This window comes from Oratosquilla oratoria, chromosome 16, assembly GCF_046742065.1.
Source record: "Oratosquilla oratoria isolate Oo_2021 chromosome 16, ASM4674206v1, whole genome shotgun sequence".
Taxonomy (NCBI): domain Eukaryota; kingdom Metazoa; phylum Arthropoda; class Malacostraca; order Stomatopoda; family Squillidae; genus Oratosquilla; species Oratosquilla oratoria.
Window position 1 is genome coordinate 52043446 of NC_134792.1, and position 23837 is coordinate 52067282.

General features: G+C 43.1%; 1 protein-coding gene and 1 pseudogene across 4 annotated transcripts in view; both read left to right on the forward strand.

Annotated features, from left to right (window-relative positions):
- Nucleotides 1–23837, forward strand: part of LOC143034002 (serine/threonine-protein phosphatase 4 regulatory subunit 1-like) — a 476593-nt gene that overhangs the window by 81243 nt on the left and 371513 nt on the right. The gene's annotated exons all lie outside the window — the stretch shown is intronic.
- LOC143034098 (protein FAM200C-like) lies at nt 456–6906 on the forward strand (annotated as a pseudogene).

Here is a 23837-nt window from a genome sequence, read left to right on the forward strand (position 1 = left end):
TTAGAAAGGGAATAAAGAAATCGAACATTACTCACGTTTAATCAATAATACAGGGAGATTTGAAGAGACCCTCTCGTGTTGTCCGCGACGTTGACCGCGCTGCGCTGTAGAAGACGACACGACACCACTCAGCAAGTCAGCGGAAGGTGTTCACTGGCGGCAACAACTACAGAATTAGCGACAGAGGCCCATTTGTTTACATAACTTGCTTTGTCGTGTTAATAGAAGGTTTTCGGTTGTTTGAAACGAATAAAGTGCGTATTCGAATCGGGGGTGCGCGCACCAAGGTGCCCAGTAGAATCGCCTAACGTCTGCCGTAACTGAATCTACTTCATACATCCCTGCGGTATTGGAAGAGCAAATGTTTGTGCGTCACAGTCAGCGGCTGGTGTGCAGCTTCAGACACTCCAACACGGGTTTTGCTTTCATCTACCGCGTCGATTAAAATAGCCGCCATGGAGAGCGCGAGCCGCGTCTCCACGTGGTCAGATTCACGTGACGAGAGAGAGAGAGAGAGAGAGAGAGAGAGAGAGAGAGAGAGAGAGAGAGAGAGAGAGAGAGAGAGAGAGAGAGAGAGAGAGAGAGAGAGAGAGCGAAAAGCAAAAAGCGAAAAGCGCCGGGAGGAACTTAGGTGTGACATAGGTCTGTGGGCGCTGGACAGGTTCCTCAAACTCATTATTATTATTATTGTTGTTATTACTACCAATGCTGCTACAATCACTACTACTACAACTACTACTGTTACTGTTACTGTTTAGTTATTGAGGTTTTCGTTGGTTGAGCGCGTTAGAGCGTCGATACTTGTGGGAGTGTGTGGGGCCAGTAAGGTCCTGCCCGACAGCAATAAGGGAGTTCGGAGTCGTGGCCAAATTAAATTGACAGATTCAAAGAGACGCCGTAAAGAGACGCCGTCCTTGCTCATGCATGGGCAGTGCTTTGACGTTAAAAACGAATCGTCATTATTGATGTTATTGTTACTACTATCATCATCACCATTTATCAATATCATCAATCCTCACCAATTATCAATCATCATCAGTCTTAAGATATAAACATCATCTACAACAAAAACATCACCACTAACATTAACACCAACAATACGAAGTGAGCTGCATACGTACGGATGTAGACCCCGGGATGGTACATTCCAAGTGCTAGGAAGGCTAGAAACCCTGGCCTGGTTCGTGGGATGGCCTTCGACTATTGATGGCTCAAAGGCATCCTAGTTTCGTGCAGCTACCACGAAAATTGCAATCGTAGGAGGGATAAACTTTTATTTTTTCTTATTAAAATAGGTTACAAAGTAATTTCCCATTTTGTTATTAGTCGTCTCCTCAGTGTATTATTAGCTTTAGTAAGCTGATTAGGACTACAAAGTCACCGTAAATTACGGCAGATAATGAAACTGAAATCCAGGAAGAGAAATATAATTCTAGGGAATGTTATTTTGAAATGTGAATCTTGAATCTGGCACTTCGTTGGTGAGCATAAAAGTGATAAGAGGGTTCACTGGAGGCATTGGACAGGAGTGGAGTGCATCAAGACTCGTGCGATTGTGGAAACAAAATACAGTAATCACGGAGGATGTAGTGAAGGGAAACGTCGACTCGTGGGAATTAGGGGAAAATAATGTAGCGATGCATCAACGCGAAAGCCTACCATGTACTTTTGCGTTGACCAGCGCCTTTTTTTTTTCTCGGGTGGACGAAGTTATTGGACATTGATTAGAAGAAAAATATTAAGAAAAGAAAGTATGACAGTATTCAAGAGCACTTGCCTTGAATTCCACCCCTTGTCAAAAGTGGATTATAAGTTGTGCTGTTGTAGCCTGATCAAAGACCAAAGTATTTCGCTGTGTTTGGCTGCAGCCCATCCACCTGGGAACTACCCACCCACCTGGTCTTGGCATAAACAAGGTATGAACACTTTGTTAACCGGTTGAAGTGGATAAGATATATTAAAACACCTCAATGTGTGTATCGAATGCAAATGAAATCACCAGGCGCCAGAAAGGAATCTAGAAATTACAAAAAACCGTGTAGGGATTGAGATAGCTGGAGCAGATTGACGCCGTGTGATGATATCAAGGAAAATGTCTTCATGGATTGAGATCAAAATCGGAGGAGAATGAAGATTACGTCATGAGAAGGAAGATGACATCAGAAGGCAGATGTAAAATCCAGTTCAATCGTTCAGAAAGGAATATTGTGTTATGGAAATACATCATTGAGAAAATAAAATGCACCAGGAAAAAGTGTCAAGAACGTTGGGTCTCCATAGGTGAAATCTGCTCTTGGGCACACAACTAAGGAAAGACGTCATTAACCGTGATGTGTCTCCTTGCGACAAGTGGTTCGGGGCCTAAACCCGGAAAAGAAGTATGGAAATGCCGGACCATGATCTTACAGGAGCTACCTGACGTGCTGCTCGGTGGAACGGTCGTCATGAGTACCGGCGTTCTCGGAAGCAGTTTTATTTAACACCCCATAATGCAGATTAACTTCTTAATACTTCATGTGTGTTTTTCTATATAGTAATCACTGCATGAGACCTTTTCTTGGCAAGAAGTGTAATAGAATAGTTGAATAAACTAATAAACCCTATGAAGAGCTTCCAAGTGAACTTGTTTAGCTTATCCAAACGTAGAATTCGAGGTGGATGAATTGGAGTCTTAATTAACGATCCATGATTTCGTTAATATCAACATAAATTATTATTTCATAGTGGGCCGTAGCATATAACAATAAACAATGATTGTAGAATAGTTATAAGAGATCAAACACCAATGAATATTTTTTTCTTTAACCACATTGTAAATACTTGAAACAACCTGTTCTTGTCGGAAGTTCATGTGTATTTAACACTTCAAAAATCCCCAAGATTATAGGGATTCCAACCCCAATTTTATCAGCATCGTGAGCTCGTATACTTAAAGTCAGTGGATCTTGACCGTTTCATTGTCAACTTGCAAATTGTCACGTAAGGACCAACAAGTCTGCTGTTTGCATCTCCTTTGTATTCCTAAAGCAGCCTTTCGGCAACCAGCCACATACGACACAACTGAACGACGGTCCGTGGGCAGTGTCCGACCCCTCCATAGGGGTTAGAAGAGCTTTCCAAATGACTAAGTGAGAATGCTCGCAGAGGCCCGGATATTTTTTTCTTTTTTGTAGGTGCTGACTGCAGAAGTATAATGAACTGGTGAAAATGTAGTTCCAGAAAGGCTTGGGAGTTTGAGGTGGCAGCCAGAATGTAAGGAGGTTTGTTTACCATTACCTGGCGATCCTGAAAATAAAATATTTAGGTATCATTGTATTGACCTCAATTAAAAAAAAAAAAACCATACATGGCCTACGAGCCCTTCACGCCAACGGTTGCAACTGAGCTTTTATAAGTACAACTGAAGAGAAATGGAATACGGTGAGGGAAGTTTGCAAGTTGGGAAAAGGTTCTTTAAATGTGGTGGGCGGGAGGGAGAAGTGTTCTGCATGGAGGCAGTTGGGAATACGACTGTCGAGTTGCGAGGTGGGGTGATTTTAGAAAAGGGAAAGGATGAGGGAAGGGATAGGAAGTAAAACCATGGGTGGTGGTAGTAGTGATTGTAGTAGTACTAGTAGTAAGGTAGGTAGGTGTGCACCGCACAAGGGGTGGTCGTAGTAGTAGTAGTAATAGTAAAGGTAGGTGTGCATCGGACAAGGGAGACGGTATGTTGTTGGCAGGTGTGCGGATGAGGGAGGACGAGGTCGAGTAGAAAACGGCAACGAAGAGAGCAAACAAAAGCGGCGGTAGGGGGCAGTGCTAGTGTCTGCTTCCCGCGTGACGACATCGTCTGCGCATTTGACTATTTATATTGCACCCTCCCCCTGCGTCGTGCGCACGCACACACACACACACACACACACACACACACACACACACACACACACACACACACACACACACACACACACACACACACACATACACACAAAATGTACACTCTTAAATTTATGTACACTTGGAAACGTACGCACCGGACATACAAGATTCGCACGCACACACACGCACATGATAGTCTGAGAACAGCGAATTCAAAGCTAAGTTTGACCGATGGAAGCACAGAGGGCATCTCGCGTAATTCCCCAGTTCTTGTCCTCTTAAAACGAGCTTGCTCGCGCACGCACGCAAACACACTGTGCAACCGCTATTCCAGCAGTCCTATTTCGATTCCCGCCCAGGACTGAAATATTTTCAGCATTGCTGCTCTGCGAGCCGGCAACTCTGTTGGGGGAAGGAGTTTTGTGTGTGTGTGTGTGTGTGTAAAAGTAAGGTCACAGCAACCCATAGATTGGGCATGTATGAGCTCTGATCTGGGAAGGTAATAATTGTCGATCACAAGTTCAACACGTGATCCAAGACCATGGTGAAACACCCGCGCGCACATAGCATTATCCATAGATCGGTCATATATGAGCTCAGAGCCCTCTTCCGGTAGGGTAATAGCTGTCGATCACGAGTCCAACACGTGATCCAAGATCAAGACCATGGTGAATCACACATTTTTCCATGTATATGCATAACTACTTTGAATATATTGGATTCTAAGCTATTCCTCACTTTTATATATATATTTTTTCTGCAGATTAAACAATAAAATGTCCCCCCCCAAAAAAAAAAAAAAAAAAAAAGAATGCACCTTCTCAGATGCCTTTCTTGGCCATGGCTTTGTGAATTTACCTTCTGGTGGAGAGGACTGGCCACAGTGTGTGGTATGTCACAAAGTGTTGACAAATGAAAGCCTCTTGAGCCATCAAAACTCTCAACTCGCCTCAGGAGGTGCCATCCAAATCTTCAAATTGAGGATCAGGCTTATTTTCATTGTCGGGCTGTAGCACTGAAGAATATCCAGTCCAGTTGATCTGGAATTCAAGCCCAAAAGCTTCAAGCTGTGGTCCTACTTTGTTGCATATAAAGTTGGCGAACAACAGAAATGCCAAATCATTGCAGAGAATCTGATGATGCCTTGTGTATACGAGATGGTGAGCAAAGTATGTGGGGAGGAGCAAGCAAAGAAACTGAGTGCCATATCTCTATCAAACAACACAATCCACTGATGAGTCATTGACATGGCATTAGATATCCTGTCCCAAATTACAACAGAGATCAAGGAAAGCTGAAATAGCAAAGTCTCCTTGCAATTTTAATAAATTATGTGAGCCAGTTGCACTGTTCTCCTTGGGGTTTGACCGTTATATCCACCAGGACAAGATCAAGAGTTCCTATTATGCAAGAATCTGCTGACAACCATGAAGGGAGAAGATGTCTTCAATATCATCAACAATTTCTTATTAAGATTGGATTGGAACAGCATCCAACAGGTAGGGAGAGATGTTTATATGAAGTCTAAAGTAAACATGCAATGAATTACATGGCATATAGTCATATACAGTTTATTTATTGTACAAGTAGCTGTAGTGTAACTAATATTTTGTATATGATTTACAAAAAAAATATCAAGCCTTTTGTACTTATACTGAAGTACCAAAATAAATTACATTAGATTAAGACCACATGATTATAATGCAAAAGATAAGGATGACTAACTGATACAATCTATAATAATTTTTCTTTTTAATCCAGGTCTCCGTTGATGGAGCATTGCCAATGATGAGTGATTATCGTGGATTATGGGGCCTCATACTTGTTGTGAATCCAGAAATTTCTGGATGTATTATTCATCGTACTCTCTTGGATTGAAAAGCCTGCCTGGTAATCTGTAGTCAGTGTTTGAAGATGTGTTGGAAATCTTCAACTTGATCAAGTCCAGGGATGTGAATTCACATATATGATTCAAGGAGCTGTGCAAGGAAATGGGAGAGCAGTATCGAGTTCTGCTCTTCCACACCGATATTCGCTGGTTGTCACATGGCAAGGCACTACGTCGAGTCATTGAACTCCTAAAGGCTATTCAGGATTTCCTGTGACAAAAAGGATCTCCTTTTACTACCAAGTTCACTGATAGGAGTGGCTTGCTCAACTTTGTTACTTGACTGACATATTTGTGGAGATGAACAATGGTAATCTGCAACTCCAGGACTGAAACACAACTGTCATTGATGCCCATCAAACTGTGACTGCATTTCTGAGGAAACTGAAACTCTGGATTCTGCACTTGGAAAAAGGGGTGATTGCCCAGTTCCCAATCCTAGACCAGTTTGTTGAGGAGAATAGTCATGATACTGGATCACTTCTACTGACCATCAACAAAGAGATGAGTGACCATTTGAAGGGGCTTGAAACAGCATGCATCACTACCTTCCAGAGAGTGACCAAGAAACAGTCAGTCTTCATTGGATCATTCATTCCTTCTCTGTACCTGATGAGGCCATTCATGATGATGATTTCCCTGCAAGGGAGGAGTGTATCACAGTGTGAGCCAATGAAGCCTTGAAAATCGAATTCCTAAACTAAAATGCAGATTCCTTTTGGATTTCATGACTGACTCACCAACTCTGTCCAAGAAAACTTGAAGTCGTTGGTATCATTCTCAACAATGTATCTCTGTGAGAAGGGTTTCTCAACTGTGCTGGGGATGAAAACAAAAATGAGGACTTGTTTGAATGTGGCAAACAATGCCAGGCTGGCACTTTCAACCATGAAGCCAAGAATTCCTCAGCTAGCTTCAAGCATGCAACTCCATCCATCCCAATGATGTTCTTGACATCTTTGGCAATAGTCATTAGAGATGCACAATATTCAAATACAATAAATGAATATAAATATCTTTAGTGTTTTGATTTAGCCATGTATATCAATGTTGACAGCATTTTGTGAAAGGGGTAATATACTTAATGTGGTATGTTGCATTGAGTAACAAGCTGAAAAAGTTTGGGAACCAGTAGCTTAGAAGTGTGATATAGCCCAGGCTCAAACAATACATGAATTGAAATCAGAATATATATACCAAGGGCTTTTTCTCCCTTACGAGGGAGGTAGCCAAAATCAAAGGCATAGATCCACTCCCACCCATTTCATCCCCACATACTCCACTTCCATTTACCACCCCTCCCTCTTTTATTGGCTCCTTTTGGATGACAGGTCATCCCTGCATCCTGTCCACTGCTCTGGGTCAGAAGCAATGCAGCAAGACACAGCACATGCACAGCAAGGCTACTTCATTTAATGGGGGTTCTCTGTCCCCTCATGCAGAAAGTGAAGACAGGGAGAAATACTTTTCAGGTTGCATCAAAATATCATTCACACATACACCCTCTCCCCCTCCCCCCCATATCCCCTACCCCTTACTCACACCCTTCTATGCATCACAGCATCATCCATACACAACCATTCTCCACTCACCCCTATTGGCTGTCTTCTCCCTTCTTCAACAGACATTCCCCTCATGTTCACTCCATCCACCTCCCAAGTAACTGGTAGCAGCCAATAGGCTGGCCCATAAGTCACTCAAGGAAGAAACATCTGAGTATAGCTAAAGTAGGATGTGTAGTATTTGGTGGCCTCTGTATGATGGTCGTGTTTGAGGCAGTTTGTTTCCGTAGCCAGCACTGTTCTGTGCTAGTAGTGTATGAGTGAAAGATGGTGGTGTGAACACAAGTTACCACTTTGAACATGAGAATGAAGGAGACTGCAAGAGACCATAAGGCCTACAGGAGGCAGTCCCATGTCCATTACCACCTGTCATCCCCATCCATAAAGTTGTCTGTTTCTTAAAATAACTTATAGTTTCAGCGCTCACTACATGGTTACTAAGTCTGTTCCATTTGTTGACCACCATATTAGTAAACCAATTCTTGCCTATTTCCTTCTTAAATCTAAATTTGTCCAATTTAAATCCATTACTGGGAGTCCTGCCCTGTTATCTTAATATGATGACCTTGTTTGTGTCATCCTTGTTAAAGCCTTTTGTTGGGTACCATGCCAGTGTTTGCATAGCAACTGGTGCGTTCTCATCCCCAGTACCTTGGTTATTGGTAGATGCAGATGTCCTTCCATTGCACTTGTGTTGCCAGTCCTCATTGATGAGCTGTAGTGACATTCCTTCCAATTCTGTATGTCCCTATTGATTTCCTAGTGTTGGCTACTGGCAATTCCCCAACATTCCTGTCTGTAGCCCTGCTATTCCTAATAGAATCTTAATACCAGATTATGAATATCATGCATTATTCCTAAGCACTGTTCCACATATTTTGACTTCATCCCTGTATTTACAGATGGTCCTTAGTCTGATGCTGGAGTTGGATACTGTATGTTATATTCCCTTAATTGTGTCACGCCAGTAGCCTTCTTGGTATTGTTTCAGTTTTTATGGCAGGGCTATCTGCCATTATCTTAGCTTTAAGTATAACTTTTAATCTCTCCATTTCATCTTTTCAATTATTAGCAATTCTTGTAGTGGTCTCTCAGCTTTAGAACATTTTAGTCCTTCTTCCCTTCATCCTCGTGTATTATCAGTTTTTGAGAGGCTCTACCTATTCCAGCAGAGAGGCTACCATGTTTGGATTTGTTGGGTCCCTGCACATGTGGGAATTTCAAGGATGAGAAGGTCAATAGGCTGGCCAAAGAGGCAGCCACTCAAATTGCTCCCTCCAGCCCCTTTCCATTTCATGACATCTGCACTATATGGTTGACAGTTCTTGGCAATTGGCAGAGCACATGGGAGGTTTTGATAACCACCACTGAGATGGGGGAGATGACCCCTTTTGCTTTCTATCCGTGGACATGTGTACATATAGAAGGGCACCCTCAGAGATTGCACAGACCCATCTCCAGATGGGCTACACATGTCTCATGCATAGTTACCTAATGTCCTAGGAAACACAACCATTCTGCGATGACTACTTAGTCCCCCATACAGCACAACACTTCTTAGCATAGTGTCCCAGTCTGATGGACCTACAAGAGTGATACCTCTTTTGTTATTATGGTAAGGATTAATATTCTACATCTCGCAGGTAGTACTTGGAAAGAAGGCCCTTTCCATGGGACATGAGACACTCGCCTCATTTCCTTTTGGTGCATTCATGTTTTGGGTGCTTATTAATAATTTTTACCATAGCAAAATTTGATTTTTAATATAAATATTTAAAGCTACCATTTTGCTGCCTTCATTATATTTTAACAACGCCATACAACCACAATGTTGCTGCACCAAAAATAACAATTCATTCAAAGAAAATCCTTCTCTTGGTTGGGATTATTTTGTGGAAATTATATGGGGTTGGGGGAGGTTGATTGATGAATAAGGGAGTTTGATGCTTGGTCACAAAGAGCTAGTTTTGTGATCTGACTGTCAACCTATTCAATATGAGTCCTATATTTGTGCGCACATCATGTTGCCTGATGTATGATGGTGTACTGTAACTGGCCCTGTGTTGAAGGATAAATGGAAGAGGAACAGGACAGAAGGTAAGGAGGTGCTTAGAGTAAACTGCATAAATGAGAAGGAAAAGGAGTAGGAGCACAAGGAGAAGCTGAGAAAAGTGTGGGAGGTGGTGAAGAATAGAATAGAGGTAGAAGTGGAAATGGAATGGGAGTGTTTCAATTAGTGAATGGCAATGTTTGGGAAGATAGTATGTGGAACAAAGATGATGGGAAGAAATAGAAAGAAATAGAAGGAAGGGTAGTTAGTAAATGGTGGGATTATGAAGTGAAGAAGGTTATAGAAAAGAAGCAAGTGTTCACAGACTGGTTGCAAAGTAGGATGAGAGAAACACATTAGAAGTACAAAGAAAAAAAGAAGAGTTCAAAACACAAGATAAAGGAGGCAAAAAAGAAAGCAGAGGAGATCTCTTCTGTCAATGCAATCTATCCCATTTAGTGACCTGAATACTATAATTATATCACCATTTTCTCCTCAATCTTTAAAGGTTGGCAGACCCAATGCTTTTAGTCTTTTCTCATATGGTTTATCTGCCAGGCTGGAGACCAGTTTGGTTGCTCCCCTCTGTATATACCTAGTTGTATTTTATGGGATGAGAGCTATGCTCGTAGTGACCTGTTTTCGTATCTCTCCGCATCCGGTTTGTTCTTAAAATCTTGTAAAGTTTTGGCACTCACTGTTTCTCCGTTTAGTTTGTTCCAGACATCAATCACTCTGTGTAGGAAGCTATTCTTTTTCAAATCTCTTCTGCAACTGTCCTTCGTTAGCTTCTTGTGTCCTCTTGTTTCTCTTCTGTCCCATTTTGATAAGTCTTCTCTATCAAGAACTTCCATCCCTTTCATAATTCTGTAAATGGTCAGCAAATCACCCCTTTCTCTTCTCTGTTCCAGTGTTGATAGGTGTAATTTATCCAATCTTTGTTTGTATGTCAAATTTGAGAGTGTAGGTGCCATTTTTGTCACTGCTCTTTGAATTCTTTCTAATTTCCTTTTTTGTACTAGGTGCCCATAGTGTTGTAGCATACTCCAATTTAGGTCTTATCAGTGCAACCACTATTTTCTTTACCATTTCTTCATCCATGTAGTCAAAGGCCACTTTCATTGATCTTAATAAGTTAAAAGTCTCTCCAACTAATTTATTGACATGTTTATCAGGTGTCAAGTCACTTGAGATAATCACTCCCAGGTCCCTTTCTGAGTCTACTTTTTTTTTTTTTACTTCCTTGTTACCAATTCTATATTGACCTGATATTCTATTTTTGCTTTTTCCAAATTCCATTATACTACATTTCTTAATGTTAAAGTTCACTTCACACCTTGATCTTGCATATATCCTTTACTCTGTGTGGAGAGCATACTACCGATACATATTCCAGTCTTGGACGTATTAGGATTTCAGTGAGTTTTTTCATCATCTCTTCTTCCATATAGTGAAGTGCCACCTTGATCTTCTGCAGTAGTCCATATGTCTCACCCACAATCCTGCAGATATGTCTGTCAGGTGACAGGTTGTCTTTTATGAACACTCCCAAATATTTCTCCTTTTTTGCTTTTGTAATAGGTTCTCTTCCCAAGGAATAGTTTAAGGATGGTCTTTCACCACTACTTTTACCACTATTGCCCATTTCCAGTATTTGGCATTTTTTTTGTATTGAACTTTATTTCCCATTCATGGCTCCATGCAAAAATAGTGTCTAGATCTTTTTGCAGTAGTCTACCACCCTCCTTGTTTTTCACTCTTCTCATGATCTTTGCATCATCAGCTAACATGTTGGCATTGCTTGTTGTTTCTTCCATCCATCTCATCCTCAGTCATCCCTCAAGTTCACTCTTCACCTCTGACTTCCGCACCATATATATATATACATATATATATATATATATATATATATATATATATATATATATATATATATATATATTTGTTTGTTTGTATACCGTGGTACCTTAACATATGAGCATAATTCATTCCATGATTGAACTCATAACTCAATATGCTCATATCCTAAAGCAAGTTTCCCCACGATCTACCCAGATTTATCCAATAAACATGTTATTTAAGATTATGCATGTAATATGCTTTATAAGTACATAATGAAATGTAAAAGAAAATGTACATGCATATACCAATCGCTTTTTCCCCCTTCCAGGGGAGGTAAGCAAACTCAAAGGCATAAAATTCCATTCCCACCCATTTCATCCCCACATACTCCACTCCCATTCACCACCCCTCCCTCCCTCTTTTCTTGGCTCCTCCTGGATAATGGGTCATCCCTGTATCTTGCCCACTGCCCTTGGTTAGAAGCAATGCAGGAAGTCACAGCACATCCACAGCATGGCTGCTTCATTTAATCAGTGACCCCCCTCCCTCTCTCCATACCTTCATGCAGAAAAAGAAAAGACGTGGAGAAATCCCTTTGCTGTGTCAAAATATTTTTCACACATACTCCCCTCACCCCCCATCCCCCCATCTCTTCCATGCATCACAGCATCATCCATATACAACCATTCTCCACTCACCTATCTTATGTCTTCTCCCTTCCTCAATAGACATTACCCTCTTTCCCAATGCCCCTTTTGTCACTTCTATTTTTTTTTTTTTTTTTTTTTTTTTTCCTTTTTGGCCTCGTTTTTAGCATTTTTTGCTTGCCGGCCTTTTGAATAAAAACTTAATCAAGGAAGTTTGTTTCTGGCTTCCTTTCAAAATGTTATGAAAATGTGATAAGCAAGTGTCATTAAAAAGCACTAAAGCATGACCAGTATCCAATTTTTCTGGATGTTTCATTTCAATGAAGCTGGAAAGCTTCTCCCACTTTACCAACATGTCATTTATCTCACTATAGAGATAACCTCCTCTGGCTCTGCCTCCTCCTTGCTACTCATCTCCTGCAAGACCTCTCTGTGTTGCAGCATCTGTAGCTCCTTCAACTCCTCCATTGATATTTCCTCCTTGTGTTTCTTGATGAGCTCGTTGACGTCTCCCTCATCCACCTCCAGGCCCATAGACTTTCCAAGGGACCCAATCTCCTCCAACTCTTCCAGATCAGGGTCAGGTTTGGGTTTGAATCCTTCAAAATCCTGTTCAAGCACAATGTCAGGCCATAACTTTTTTCCAAATAAAGAATGTGTAGGCATATAACAATATTGTAATGCTCTTCCCAGAACTCATGAAAGGTGAGGTTGTTGTTTTAGGTCAACTCAAAGCAGCAGTAGAACAAGTACTTGGTTCAATTTCTTGAAGTTAGCGATGACCTGGATGGGGGATTGGGTGGGAAGCAGAGGACCTTCATGAAGTTAAACTCATTGCAAGTGTCATCTTCAAGGCTTGGTAGATGAGCAGGGGCATTGTCAAGGAATGGTGACGCTTTTAGTGGAAGGCCATTTTCCTGCAGATACTTTTTGACAGAAGGACCAAAGACAAGATTATCTATTTGGTAAAGAATTGCCTGGTGACCCATGTTTTTGTGTTTGCTCTCCACATAACTTGCAGTCTTTCTTTTAAGATCTTGTGTGTCTTAAAAGTTCTGGGATTTTCAGAGTGGTAAACAAGCAGTGGCTTTCTTTCAATCACCATTCATATTTGAATACAACAAAAGTCAACCAGTTCATGGGTTTATGGCTTGGCAGCTTCTTTTCCTCTGCTTTTTCCTTCTTATAAAGGAAGTAGCCAAGTCAAAGGCACATACCCACTCCCACAAATTGGATGAGGCAACAGTGTGTACAAAAACTAGAACAAACTAGATGCTGATAGGTACAAAGATGGGTCACTATGAGCATAGCTCTCTTCTCATATAATACAACTAGGTAAATACCTATCTGCCTGCTCCCTCTCTATCCCTGCTCTCCTCCTCACCTCATTTCTCACTTTATTCATCCTCATAACCCACACCATACTTCTCAAACACTTCATCTCCAACACATTTAAACTTCTCTCTGCCTATCTTAGGCCCCTTCACATAATCTTCTCCTTGCATCCACCCTCACCTACCTATTTCTCATGACACTTTTCATTCCCCCAAGACATTTACTTGCTTCCCTCACTCTACAATCTACCTCCACCCCTACTTCTCCATTTTCTGCTACACATAACTGAAGTAAGTATTATTTCTTTTACAGGTAAGAAATTTGCAGTTGGGTTGAAGAAGGACAATGGTGAGTACAGCAATATGATTGTATTTTAATGTATTATTATGTATTTTATTATTCCATGATCCATTTAACATCTGCAATAGCTTCCCTCAGCTGAGTAAAATTGCCTGGTGGTAATCAGAATAAACGATGACAATTGCATATAGAAATGTTAATTTGAGATGGATTTAACTCGGTTAATTCTGGTCATGCCAAGTTGATGATGGTAAAATTCTTTCAGTAAATCAGCCCCCTCCCCTCATACATGCACCACAGAACTGTGGGCTAGTGCAAAAAAGATGTAGACACTATTTTTGCATGGAGCCAAGATTGAGAAATGAAATTCATTTGCCAGAAAATGCAAAGTACTGGAAATGGGCAATTTTAAAAGACCATTTTTAAACTATTCCTTGAGAAGTGAACCCATTAAAAAAGCCAAAATAGGAGAAAGATTTAGAAGTGTTGTTAAAAGACAACCAGTTACTTGACCAACATTGCAGCAGAATTGTGGGAGAGCCATATAAACTGCTGCAGAAAATTAAAGTGGCTTTTCACTATATGGATGAAAAGATGTTGAAAAAACTCATTGAAACCCTAATACATCCAAGACTGGAATATGTAACAATGGTATGGTCCCCACACAGAATGAAGGATAAAGCAAAATTGAGAGAACGCAAAGAGGAGCAACTAAACTGGTCCCCAGCCTGGCAAACAAACCATATGAGGAAAGACTAAAAGCATTGGGTCTGCCAACTTTGAAAGATCAAAGAGAGATGTGATATGATTATATTATTCAGGTCACCAAAGTTGCATTGACATAGGAGATCTCTTGATTAAGGGTGAGGGAGCTAGAGGTCATGGGAACAAATTAAGAAAGACCACATTTCTAAAGGATGTAAATAAATACAGTTTTCCGTGTAAATGCATAAATACTTGGAATAGCATAGGAAGTGATATAGCCCAGACTGGAACAATACATGAGTTCAAATCAAAATATAGGATATAGGTTAAGTTGGAACTGTACATGAATTTGTGGCTAGGCATAAAATTGAAGAGTAGGAGACGGGACACAACGAGTGTTGCCCTTTTCCTGTATACTACAATTAGGTAAATACACTCGCACACACACACACGCACGACAAATGCAAAGACCAACCCAAAAAGTTTTTCAGATTTATAAATGGTAGGGCTCCTAATTGTCACATAATTTAGTGATGTTACCTCATGTTTTTTGATTAAGATGAAATTCAGTTTTGCAAGTACATGCTGGTTCTTTCACCCATTGGGTCATTGTTCTTTTTTCAGTGGTTCTTTCCCATTGCTCAGCTGTATTTGTCATTAATTCTACTCATTTCCTGCTCTAGGTTTTTGAGAAATATATGGCAATATGATTTCTTTCCACCCACACACTTGTAATTGTCATCTTCAATGTCAGCCATTCTTTTTTTCATTTCCTTTTCTTCCACCTTGATCCTTCCTTTCACTGCTATCATCACAGCACTTCACATTTTTCCTCTCCTGTTCATGTGTTATATATTCATCCATCTAAGCATCAATATTTCCCATGAGTTTGGTTTTGGGAAAGCACAATATGTCTACTTCTTTCTCCTTGAAGCATTATTTTTCTATAAATTTGATTTTATCAATCTGTGTATATTTGTATAGGGAATTTATTACCTGTTTTATCTTCCTCTTTTTTCTGAATCTTCTCATTTTCTTGATTTCTCTACTTTTGCATTCCTCTTAACCATTCTTGCATTTGTCTGTATTTACTGTATTTGTTAGTTTTCATATCTTATTAACTCATTCACTGTGTTTTGTGATGATTTTTTTATAGTATTGGTCCTCCACCTCTTTGTACGTATCTGACAAACTTAAATATCCAAATTTCTTTATATTTTATTGTGAGTGGATAAGGAGCATACTGTGAAACGGTGGGGACAGACAAGCTCCAGCTATTGGTCCCTACTGTGTAAGAACAAACTTGCTGCATTGCTTTTGACCCAAACAGCGTGGCCGGGTCGACCTTCCTAAACTGCTGAGGTGGGAGGATTGAGTCTTCATTTCTGATGGGTTGTTGTTTGACTCGGTCACTCTCCATGTGAGGGGGGAAAGGTCCTTCGGTATATAGGAGTCTGTTTTGAAGTACGGGGGAAGGGCTTTTGAATATTGGCATCATTGCCGCGGTTGAGGTCATCCCAATAAGGTCAGCAACTGGAAGTCGTTTAATTAAGTTGTAAGTAGGATTCAGAATATTACCTAATAGGCTACAAATAAATTTTGCAGAAGGGGTGGATATTGCGTCTGTAAAGATGAGATGAAATGTGTTTAGGCGTGAGCAGATGGCTAGAGGACGTGATAGACGAGTCAGCTAAGGTGACATTACAAGCGTCATGACGTCATGACGCGGCGAGGATTGTAGCGTATATATGCTAGCACCCAAGGATCATTCATTATCCAAAACCTTGTTGGAAACAACGATGAGTTTGAGTTGAGGCCGTTAGCATTGCAGATAACGAGGATGAACCGTAATGTAACAGACTGAGCATTCTAGATTCACGCTCACTCGAGAGATGTTTTACTATTTCAGGCGCACAACGCGTCTCGGTTCGACAGCGTCAGATCGGCATCGACATGGAGGTGGGGGGCGGTGTCAGGTAACAGGAACGTCTTCTATTTTCTTGTATTGTAACCTAGGGTTGCCTGTGCAGGGAACCCGCTGCTTGAATGTGTTCGGCTGCGGGACACATACATCCTTAACATTAAATGTAAACTTTGGACAATAAGGACCGTTTTCAGTCGTCTGGTATGTACGTCTGCGGACAAAAAGGTGAATGAAAAAAAATGTTAGCGAAGGGGTAGCTAGAATATATAAACATCTTCGATACGGAAGGTATTTAAGATGGATTGCCGAAGGGATCACACAACCAAATAGTATATGACAAATGTGCAAACAGCTGCAATTAATCAACTACAACTGGACTACATAACACAGACCCATACTAATCTAGAGATACTTGCTGTTGTTTTTGTGCAATCAAAGCTTGGAATCGGGGCACGGTTACCGACAAAGCGACTCTCATGTCATCTGACACATGAAGTGGATTTCTCCACTTTGATTTGATACATGACAATGCAGAGAATCCTGTTTCAATTTGAAATATGAATGAAAATGCTAGTTAGTAGTAAAGCATTCTACCCAAGTATAAATTGATATATTAAATAAGATAGATACCATTACCAAGAGATCGAGTACCGTACCTCCAGCATTTGGTTTCCATACCCCCAAGGGGTATAGATACCCCCGGTTGAGAACCCCTACCTTAAAGGATCTCCCAGAACTGAATGAATTATGCTGCCGATAGACAATATGAGTGTTGGCCCCGAAAAGGTGGAGTTGATTGTGACCATCTGCGCTGAATTGGATATTTTGGCGTAACCCAGAAAAGATCCTTATAGTAGCTCCTAAGAGTCCAAAAGAGTTAAACGTTTCAATGTTGATTTATATAGTACCCCTGACATCCATTATTGTTGTTACGAGGAGGTGGCTGTCTTAGGTAGGTAGGTAGTTGGTGGGTATGTAGCAGAGTGAACTTACCGGTGAGTCACCGGATTATGAATCGATTTGTAGGCCTCCCTCAGTTTGCGACTTTATTCAGCAGAGGGATTCGCGAGTCGGTGCTCCCTCTGAATGGAATCGCCGTACGTCAGTCAGTCTGGATGAGGATATGCCCCGCCGTGTTCGAGGTTTTATCCCCCCCCCCCCGAATCAGTCGACACTCGGCTATCACCTACAAGAAACTAAATTATAATGATTGCTTCAAGAGTTTCGACGTGATACCAAGGCAGCACTAACCATTACCATCAGCACGAGGAACAGCCCTAAGCTATGTAAAATAGATTTGCATGAACCAAATCTTCACAGTGTGTTTTCACGCCAAAGGTGTTAGTTCAGATGACCTCAACTGATTGTCTTCAGAAAATGCTTCACTGTTGCACGAAAGAACTAATTTAAAGTAACTTGACCACTTCAGCGAAATCTGAGTATATGAATGCATCGTGCAGTAGCAAAGAGATCAGGAATGACGTCAGTAGGAACGGTGGGAGTACGGTTGCATCGATGGCGTTTGAATTTGGAAAGTGCTGTCTTGTGGATATCAAAGAAAGACCGTTAAACGTACCCGGTTCTATCTTTATAGTTGTGAGCATGACATACCATTAATGGATGTCACGAGACGAGTTTTGTTTTGAAGGGGGTTATTTCCTATTGTCAATTCAGGGAGGCCATAGATGAGTAAAATGATCTAGTGTTGGGTAAAATTAATTTCATCAACTGTAGCAAACAAGCTAAGAGGACACCGCGACATCCATAACGTGCAACGGAGGCCGTTGACTGGATCGATGAAAACGGACATTTTTTTCCCGCCTCGAAGGACGACGGCCCGGATCGATTTCTGCCCCGCGTCCTCCTGTACAGGTGCCACAGAAAGAGAAGGTGCATAGATTGCGTTCTGTAGAGATCACTAGACACACAAACACACATGAATTTGAGGCTAGGTATGATCAATTAGAGAGGAGACAAGACCCAACGAGCGTTGTTCCGTTCCTGTATACTGCAAATACATACACACACACACACACAATCACACACACACACACACACACACACACACACACACACACACACACACACACACACATATATATATATATATATATATATATATATATATATATATATGCAGAAACCTCACTTCACCGTGGAGATACGTGAAAAAAACACAGGAGAAATTCAAAGCGCAGACATCTTCAGACAAACAACAATTTGTCCTGGAGATGATATACAATAGATCTTACCGTCTATACTTTGAATTTCTCCTCTGTTTCTCGCAATATATATATATATGTATATTATATATATATATATATATATATATATATATATATATAATATGTGTGTGTGTGTACACTTAAGGCGTTTAAAAAATAATGCCTCCTTTTTTTTATACTCGTAACTCAAAAAGTTGATGAGCTACGAAGACGGGAGTGGTAATATTAAAACGAACGGGCGTTTTTGCTCCAGAATATATTTCTCCACGTAATCACACCGCTTCTCAATGTACTTTCGCCAGCGATGAGCAAGGGCCTGTGCATACACACCCCTCCGGAGCGCATTTGTCATTTAACTCTCGGTCGCCACTCCAGAATCGACGAACCCATCTCCTAACCGTGCTGACATAACTGTCTCGGCTCCGTAAACGGTCACCAAGCGCCAGTGAATGTCGATTGGATCCACTTCTGTGTGGAGGTATTCAGTGATGCATCTTTGCAACTGACGCACATCCATGACACGGATTACTTTATTAGACAATTACACCGTCAATCTTTGCAACAAAGGGATGAACATTTCAGGTTATGAGCGTGAAGGTTGAATCGTAACAATGATAACAATGTCATAAACAACCCCCTCAGATTCCTAGGTGCATATATAATATATATATATATATATATATATATATATATATAATATGTACGAGTCATTACTTTTGGAACTATCGTGTACATATATATATATATATATATATATATATATATATAAATTAGAAAAATAGAAAACAAAGAAAGAAAATTAACAACTTCCAGAATGCTGTCATATTCAATCAAACATGTTTAAAAGAGAACCTGCTCGCAAAATACACCAGTATATATATATATATATATATATATATATATATATATATATATATATATGTGTGTGTGTGTGTGTACAAGGTATATAAAGCGCTCAGTGGCAATAGCCCTCTTTCATATACAACTATATTTTTCTTTTCCTACATACTTCTCTGCCCCCTCCCTCCCACAATACAATACATATCCCGCGCGAGCGGGTGGTTTTTTCTAGGTTCCCGTCCACATCTTTGACGATAGCACCAGATAGGTCCGAAACGTCACTCGTATTCGGAATACAAAAAGCTCGTCTCGTTTAAGATTTTGAGTGCCTTCTATGATCTCGTTCTCGCTGCCGCCAGGCTATTCTCTTCAGCCGAGAGAAACTGGTAGATGAGGGCAAAGGGATCTGTTGAGCTATGTGGTAGAAGTGGACGATGGACTGACCCGTCACTGCAAGACAGATTGTTGTATAATAATCCTTTGTCTGCGGGGGGAGGGGAGGGAGGGGTTGATGGATTTCCTGGGCGGAGTGAAATTGCCTGGGAGCATAAAGCACAAGAGTACAAGTCATCAGTAGCAAGTATCAAAATACATTTAACCTTTTGACGCGCCCGATTCCCACTACCCCCACCCCCTCGGCTGAATAGAATTGGTTGACCAGAACAGATGTAGAAACGATTAGCCTTTATCGATTTGGGAGAGGAGATTTAAAGTCCCTCAAGACGGAGAGAGAGAAAGGGTGTGTGTGTGCACCCGCCCGCTCTCGAAATTCGGTCGTGCTGGGAAGACGCCACAGACTGCTTTATTCAGCTGAGGGCCCGGGGGGGGGGAGGGTGGACGGCATCCAGTGATCGATCCTGACGGGATGTATCCGGTGGTATTCAGCGATATATACTCTGTTACAAGATGCAAGTTTATAGTTTGAAACGAAATGCCTTGATGAAGATGTGTGTATGTTGCTTGCCTCCGAAGGCAGGCCACAGACAGACAGACATGCTGCCACATAGGAATGATAGTTGCCGGATGGCGGGCAGTTTTAAAACCTGCAATTAACTATATCATGCTGCTTACTAGAATGTGGGGGCTGGTTTGGTGTAATGTGACCGGATGCAGGAATACGTGACCCATTGCAGGGGCTGAACATGGATACAAGTTGCTCGAACCCCCCCCCCCCCTCCACTCGGTTCACGGCAGCGGATAAGGAAGATCGCCGAGTGGTTACCAAGCCGGAATCCGTGCAGTGACGACGACGACGACGACGACGACATCCAAGTCCGGGGGAGGGGGGAGGGGGGAGGGCGGCTGTGTGGGATGGGACCCTTGGTTTCGGAGCGAGGAGTTGAACGGTGTGATGTTTATTGTGACGGTTTCTAGTCTATCGTGTCGCCATCACTGAGGGAGTGGTGTGGCCTCCTGGTGGTTGGTTAGTGGAGCCGTTCCAACCTCCAGAAATGCCAGGATGTGTCCGCCCGCCAGAGATGACCAAGAGCTCCCTCGTAGGAGGAGGATGCAGGAAATGCCAAGTGCATACCTGGGGGGTGGGGGGGTTGAACGTTGCCCCGTGAACTGTGGGGCGTCAGATTCCCTGGGAGTTGTGCCCTTCGGAGGAAGAGACAAAGAAGCGGCGGCGTCGTCGACGACGACCACGAAGCGAGGAGAGGGAGAGAGAGAGGCCTGGAGCAACATTGGAAAATCGAGCAAACGGCGATGGGAGAAGGTCGACGGCAGCGATGATGATGAGCAGGCGGAGGTGATATTAAACAAGAGGGTGCATTAAAGAGTTTGTATTGAGTGGGAGGGGGAGTTGGCGTCAAGTAGGAGCGAGCAGGCTGCGTAGGGAGGAGGAGGAGGTGGGAGGGAGGAGGAGGAGGAAAAGGAGTGGTAAGTAAAGGACGGGAAGACGACCACCTCGGAATAGCTGCTGCTGCTGCTGTTGCTGCTGCTGCTGCTGCTGCTGCTGTGAAGGACGATTAAAGCTTTCCACACGGTGACGCCGCCGCCGCCGCATGTGGTGGGCCACTTGTTCCGGATGGCGGCGACTTGATGCAGCACAGGGAGGCAGGCAGGGAGGGATGCCATTGGGGCATTGCTTCCAGACTGGGTAGGTTCTCGATCACTCGAGCCTTCCAGGCTGAAATTCGCACTTAATTAATGTTACTCGAAGTCGCTTCCCCCAGACTCTCGCTAGAATAAAACCCATCATCATCTACGTCACCGTGTTGAGGAGGTTTAAAGGAGTGGCGAGTTTAGGGAGTGAGAGAGGGGAGTAGAAACTGAGTTGTCGGTGAAGAGTTTTGTGTGTGTGTGAGAGAGAGGGAGATAGGGAGAAAGAGTAAGAGAGGCGCGGAAGGGACACAGAGATAGGGAGAAGAGAGAGAGAGAGAGGAGAGGCGGGGTGAGGAAGTAGGAAGGAGAATGAATGAGTTGTGATGCGGAATGAATGAAAAAGGGCGTGGCTCGCAATGCGTGTAACGCTACGCGTTGGGCACGGCGGCTGCTGCTGCTGCTGCTGCTGCTGCCGCTGCTGTGGTGGTTGTAGTGGTGGCGGCGGCGGCGGCGGCGGCCGTGTGGCCGCTGGAGCTGCCGAAGGAAGGAAGGGCGGTGGGTGGGTGTGGCCATGCTGGGGGTTGGGGCTGCTGAAGTTGCCAGGGTGTGGCTTGGGTTGTGTTGATGTCATCGTGACGGAGGTTGTGATATTTTCGTGATGGGTACTACAAATAGCCCACATTGACGGGGGTGGGTATTGGGTGTAGTTCCTTCATGACCGTGGCTTGCCTTGAGGTCCCCCTTTTTCGGCGATTCTATTCAGCTGGGATGGGACTCCAGGCCCGAGTGAGTAGGCTTTCGATCGATCGAGATTTCGCTCAGCTGAAGGTCCACCGCCACCCTCGTGTCGCCGAGTAGCCTAGCTTCGTCTAGATCCACGTTTATCAAGTTTGACGAAAACCTGGTGGTGATAGTAGGTGGTAGTAGTAGGTGGTGTCAGTGGCCGTGTCGTCATTGTCAGTGTCGCTGTCGGTGATAGTCAAAATTCATTGTGGAGAGAGACAGGTTCACAAGGTACGAGGAGCAGTTGCGGCACTCTATTAGTAGTAGTAGTATTTGCAGTGATACAGCTTGAAGAGAGATAAGCAAGTCTGCGCTTTGAGACTTCAACTGCGGTCGGGGCCACCCTATTTGTCCAGTCTGTGTGTTTGCGTGCGTGCGTGAGTGTGTGTGTGTGTGTGTGTGTAAGTAACATTCATGACTGCCCGTGAGGAAGCGAGTCCGGGTGGTCTCGATGACGGGCGGTGGTGTTGGGCGTCGGCATACATACAGTTAGGGCGATGACGGTGAGGGTGGTAGTGGTGGTGGGGCGCTCTTGAATACAACAGAACTGGTTCAAAAGGGGGTAAGTTGGCCTGATGACTGGGGTGGAAACACTACGAGAAAAAACCCAAACCAGTCGTGCGGAAGTTTCCCTCCCCGCCCCCGCCCCATTAGTTAAGCCAAAGAAAGTCGTGCGCCTCTAAGTTAGAATAAAATGTCTGAATTGCACCACGGGCGGCACAAATGGATTGATCGAGTTAGCCTAAACCCGCCCATCGTTTTCCCATCAATGAAATAGAGTCCTTTGGTGTGAGATAGAATATCTGTGTTATAAAACGGGGCGCACACACGGACTGTTATGAGCTTCGTGGTGGAGTGTTGGGCTTCTTCTTCTTCTATTACTTAGTGTTGCTGTGAGGCGGCTGGCTCGGTCCTCGACGGCCACTGATGACTGGCTGACTGTAACTAGCAACCTGGCGTAAACCTACAACGGGATTACCGGCTTCGGGCGTAGGCAAACGCCATCGGAATACCCTCTCTAATTATAGTTTTTTTTTTCTCTCTCTCTCACTACTCACTATCACTCTCCCTCTCCCTCCATCCCCCCATCTCTATCTCCCTCCCTCCATCCCCCCATCTCTATCTCCCTCTATCCCCCCATCTCTATCTCCCTCCCTCCACCCTCTCTCTCTCCCTCCCTCCCTCCACCCTCTCTCTCTCCCTCCCTCCCTCCCTCCCTCCACCCTCTTTCTCTCTCCCTTCCTCCCTCCACCCTATTTATCTCTCCCTCCCTCCCTCCACCCTATTTCTCTCTCCCTCCCTCCACCCTCTTTCTCTCTTCCTCCCTCCCTCCCTCCACCCTCTCTCTCTCTCTCTCTCTCTCTCTCTCTCTCTCTCTCTCTCTCTATATATATATATATATATATATATATATATACCTCCATCCCCCTCTCTCCCTCTCTCCCTCCACCCCATCTCTCTCCCTCTCTCCCTCTCCCTCCCCCTCTCTCCCCCTCTCTCCCTCCCTCCCTACACCCTTTCTCCCTCTCTCTCTCTCTCTCTCTCTCTCTCTCTCTCTCTCTCTCTCTCTCTCTCTCTCTCTCTCTCTCTCTCTCATTTATTCTTTCTGGCACTGGCCCTCAGTGTAAGGGGGCCGAGAGAGAGAAGATGGGGCTGCTGTAAAGGGAAAAAAAAAAAGGTGTGAAGCATTGCTCCTCGACATTATGAGACCGACAGGCGTCGAGAGCACCGTTTTTTTCCTTCCAGTCCACCCATCCCAGCCGAATAAGATCTTTTGGCTAATATCAGCCGGAAGAAGAAGAAGAAAAAGAAGAAGAAGAATGTCCGAACCA